The sequence below is a fragment of the Homarus americanus genome, unplaced genomic scaffold (assembly GCF_018991925.1).
Source record: "Homarus americanus isolate GMGI-L3 unplaced genomic scaffold, GMGI_Hamer_2.0 scaffold52512, whole genome shotgun sequence".
NCBI lineage: Eukaryota > Metazoa > Arthropoda > Malacostraca > Decapoda > Nephropidae > Homarus > Homarus americanus.
The window spans coordinates 15592055-15597356 of NW_024735442.1; positions in this window are offsets into that span (position 1 = coordinate 15592055).

The following is a 5302-nucleotide window of genomic DNA, read 5'->3' on the forward strand; positions in this document are numbered from 1 at the left end:
AAGAATATCCCTTTCAGCATTCAGAAGTAAACTGATAATACCGTAATATAATAATAATAACAATACTGATAATGATAATAATAATGATAATAATAATAACTATACACATAGCCTATACATGAATCACTAAACTGAATTATTAACATCGGTAAACCCCGTAAACCTGTTTCTTATTCATCTCTAGTGATGATATGAATTTAATGAAGGATAAATGAGAGCGTACTGCACTTGTCAACCAGCAGCTGATGTCAGAGTAGCCTATTATTTTGTTAAAGTTCAAAAGAAATACACAATTATATCATTAAAATCTAACTCAATATGAGCAACACATTACTAAGATAAATGCACGTGTTAACGCCACACTTGACATCAAACACAACAATTACAGTTTATTGTTGTAATTCATAAGAAATACACCAAAACTCTCATTATGATTACAGTATCGTTTTCATTCATTTCGCGAACATCTGCAATGCTATCATTTTTTCTGTAATTATCACAAGATCAACAAGAGCAAAATCAAGGCCAGGTATACAGTTGACATTTATAATAGGCTATTAATTTGCCCTAAACTCGAAATAAAAACCAGATGGTGAAATAAACTAGTCAACTCCGAAGCTGATGTCAGCCTAGGCTATTATGTTCTCCTATCCAACCTAAACAAACGCGAAACAAAATCTCGATATCCCACATATATTAGGTTTAAATCTCTGGCAATAAAATATTGGCCAGTTGCCCTCAACCACGCTAAGCTGGACGTTTTGCCTTACAACTTGGGTCACAGACCAATGATTTCTTAAAATTGTGAGCCAACATTCCTCCTCTTGCCCTTGGTTGACCCTACGCATCATGGTAAAGACTGCATTTCCTCCCACGACTCGGGTAACACGCTAGTCTTTGTTCATTTTGAGCTAAAATCCCACCAGAGAAAATCTCACTAGACTATTTCCCACGGCACTAAATCGCACCAGACAATTCCCCATGGCACGAAATACCACGAGAACTTACTACTACACCTAATCCCACCATGAAATAATAACTAAAATCCGCCAGCACAGGTCTCTAAATCTCTTCATCTTAGGTTGAAATCCCACAACCCAATTTCCCACTGGTAAGTATGGACAACCACCTGCATTTATTTGTAAAGTCCTAATAACCTCTCCGATTAGGGCTTTTGTAGTTGAACTCCATATTAGTACTGTCCTAACGAGAATCTGTGTACCTGATAAACATTATCTCTTATTTTAATGAGATTAGTCCTAAAAAAAGCCGTGACTTATCTAATCTTAGTTTCCAACGTGTAACATATCAGGTATATATGTCAGTCTTCAAGTTTAACTATACAGACTACACATCTTTAAGTGCATGACAATATTTTGATTGACTACACTAACCTAAATCTAGAGGCCCATAGAACCAACCTAAATCTCGATGGCTTTGTTAAGAAAAAAATACCCAACATTTTTCTACATTTCATCTTGCGTTCCAAAGATTAAACGCAAGCAGCTACAACAGAAATACTTTTGTCACGAGTGGACCTGATAATAATTAAAATCCTTAACTGAGTTGACAATTAATCTTTTAAAACAAAAACACTGTCTGGATTCTCATAGGTGTGTACGATGAATGTTCCTCGTAAGTGAAGTTGTTTAAGTGCACCTAATTGGTTCACTTATAATAAAGCAGGTGTAACAGTAAAATTACACCAAGCCTTAGTTTGTAAACAAAATTAAGGAAGATACTATTTGCTTGGATAAAATTGATGTGATTTACATTATTTCTGTCTTTAAGCCTAAACCAACCAGTTACTTATATGCTTACAAACTCAGTGACGAGGAACATTCATCGTGCGATAAATAGCTAAAACTTTAAAATGAACGTTACAGTATATAAGACCTCTAAATAAACTCGTTTTCCCTTACAATAGCGGCATGACAACGAAACGCGGGCAATTTTTCTATTTCGTTGCTAAAATAATAACTTGTGTCAGGTGACATTACATTTGGCCTTTGAGATCATGATTCAAATGACAAAGATGTTTACAAATTATATACCCACTATCCAGCTGCCGATACAGGAGTGGGCGTCATCAGATGATAGCTAAGCCACGATATTCCCTCACAATGGCACCCGCCGATAACACAGCACTCTCACAGTGATGACACCGACAGGCGATGGCACGAGTACCCTGCCACCGTGATAACCGGCCAGGAGTACAATAGAGAAGCCGAGTGATTCACACTGCCGAGAATAACAACAGTTGTAATAGCATAAACAACTTTGGTGTTGATACTTTAAATGTACGTTTACCACTGGTTATATCGTCCCTTATTATTTTTCCAATGAACAATGTCCATACGATTAAAATTTCATTGAGGAAATATTTATTACTCTTTCCCATAAATCTTAAAAACACGTACCGGTATATTACCATTCACTTTTTTCTAGAAATCTTGACCTGAGTATATCCTGTGAGTTGTTCACGGCTCACGGCATGGGAAACTGAAGTATCAGTATTTTTTTTTTTTTACGAGAATTAGCCCACCCGGGCACAGGTCGAACGACCCACAGCGGGGCCTAGGGGATAACCCCTATGCGTGGTTTCTACATAGGTAGTGTGGCTTCTTCTATTGGTGTGAGAGGGAGTAGTCCTTTGGCCAACGTTCAGGGGTGGCTTCAGGTAATTAGCTTGCCTAAGTCTAGGATGATGTATGAAGGAGGGGGAGCAGACATTGGCCTCTCCGATGAGGGGGTGACACATGAGAGCCAATCTCTCATCTCCCTACATTTTTTAGCCCCCATGCAATCGCCTATCTCCCTACTCATTTTACCTCTAATCTTCTATCTCCCTACTTATTTAACCCCCAATCTCCCATTTCCCTATAATCAACAAGCAATAACTAAAATCACCTACCACCATTTGTAATCCGATAATTTGAGCAGTCAGAAGATATTCTAAAATCAGGGTACTATCTCCGCAGGCCTTCAGCGGGTTTGTTTACATGCGCATTTTAGTAAAACGGAACATATCTCACAACACGGGCACTATGCACTCAAACTACACTTCCCCTTCTAGGCTGGGATACCCCGGAAACGAACTAGCCATCATCAGGAGGCAGTAGATGATTATATTAAATTAGATGAACGCTGTTTTCAACTGGCAGTTGCTCCTCAACTAACCTTATCTTGCATAAAACATTTTTTGCTCCTAGTGCTCATGAGTGCTTTATAAAGTAATGCCAGGAAATGTAAAAGTGTCAATAAAAATTTCACTGGAGCGAGTCAACGAAAATAAAACTATTCGTCAATGATCCGCGTGCATTAAAAAACAAATCAATTTGATATGAATTGTCTAATTATTAAATGATTACTGCCATCGTCCATGGACCGGTTCTCCCATATGGTTTGTTCGACCACAGATAGAATTTGTGGCCTCGATATTGTGAAGACGGTTTATAGTGTAAACAGGATATGGCACGCCCGACTTGTCAGCAAAAGCAAAATTTAAAGATAGATCCTCATCGGTAGCCATTTCTTTTCCCAAATTAAAGCTTGTATAAAAACATGTTCTATTATAAATATCACGTGGCTAGAAACACTGATAAATTCCTTCACATACATAGATTAATATGCAATTACAAACAAGATACAATACAACGCGTATCTATCACAAATCAGCACCAACAAATCAAACCATCCTAACCTATAACAATTTTTGGTAAATATGTTTTCCATGGCTGCCGCCTTCATAACTGTTTTCTTCGGAATTTTCACTGAAACGTTTCATTTAAACCCTATCATACATAACCGGTGAGACAGCAAAGAAACGGCGACTCTGAATTCAGAAAAAGAATGACAAATATGCCTTGTCCAACAAATTAAAAACATTACTTAACACTCATTTTTCCTGAAGCAAATTTAAAGTTATCTTCATTAAAATAAAATATTTCAGTTAAAACCCTAAATAAAAATCGTTAATAAAGTAATGACCCTAAAATACAGTCTCCTGAATCTTATTTTTGTTTTTATTTGGTTTGGTTGAACATTTCAGTAAATTTTGTGAAAAAAAGGAAAAATTGGCATAGCTAACTTCATGGGGTAGATTGGAATAAATGATTTAACGTCATGCAATACAAAACACAGAGGATTATGGTCCTGTGTAAGGGTGCATTTGAATAATAATTATAAACCAACTTTTCCACTGGGACATGAGTTTTACGTATGCTCTTCATTAGGTCTACAGTAACAGAACTTCCACCAAGTCATTCTTTCACCTTTCTCAGCAGTTATGCAAAATGCTGCGCCTTCTTCATGTTGAACATTTATCGATATAGTGTGTGTGTGTGTGTGTGTGTGTGGACTTTAGAATCAGTGACATTTTGACAAACCTGGCAGTGTTCGGATCTCTTGGGAACGCCCAAAACCACATATTTTAAGTATGATGAACATACCTTTTGATATTCCAGTGCGATATATTTTCCCTTATCATGAGCAGCGGTCACACTGTTCAGAGATGACACTGGACTGGTCTGGAATTCGTCCACCCATCAGTAGTCACATTGCAAAGAAAAACCAACGCGGCGCACATGGTGTCGGCGACAAGGTTGTACTGTTTACCCTGGGCAGTCAATTGACGCCTGAATAATAATTTATTGGCCAATGAATATTCATTGTTTATATATTTACATTCTATACATAAAGCCTATTAAAAATCATATATATTTTTTATTCTTATTACAATAACAACTAATTTTAACTTTAATTCTATAAAGGAATATACTATAGATTTTCCACCTTTCCTCTCATTCACTGATGGATGCCCAGCCAAGAACGCTATAAAAAGTCGTCCACTCATCGATAATCCACGCTTATCTCTCTCTATACAGTATATATATATTTGTGACTCTGAATTTATTGACGATGAATTGAAACACATTCGTTCCATTGCACAAAAACTCGGGTACCCTTCTGTGTTTGTTGATCGTTGTTTTAAAAGGGCTAAAAAATCCTTTCATTCCTCTCTAACCAGGCAAATTCCTACACTTAAGAATATTTTGACTCTGCCCTATCGTAATGAATTTGTCCCGTTAGTTCGGTCCCTCAAGCTACTAAATATTAATGTTGTTTTTCAGTATAACTCAACCATTACCAATATGCTAATAAGAAATAGCCCAAGTTTGAATGTAAATGGAAGTGTTTATTGTTTGTGTTGCATCTTGCTAAAGGAGTAGTATCCTGTCAGTGAAAACAATACTCCCTTATGTGCGGGATATTTGAAACTCTGAGGAAGACAGTCTTATTT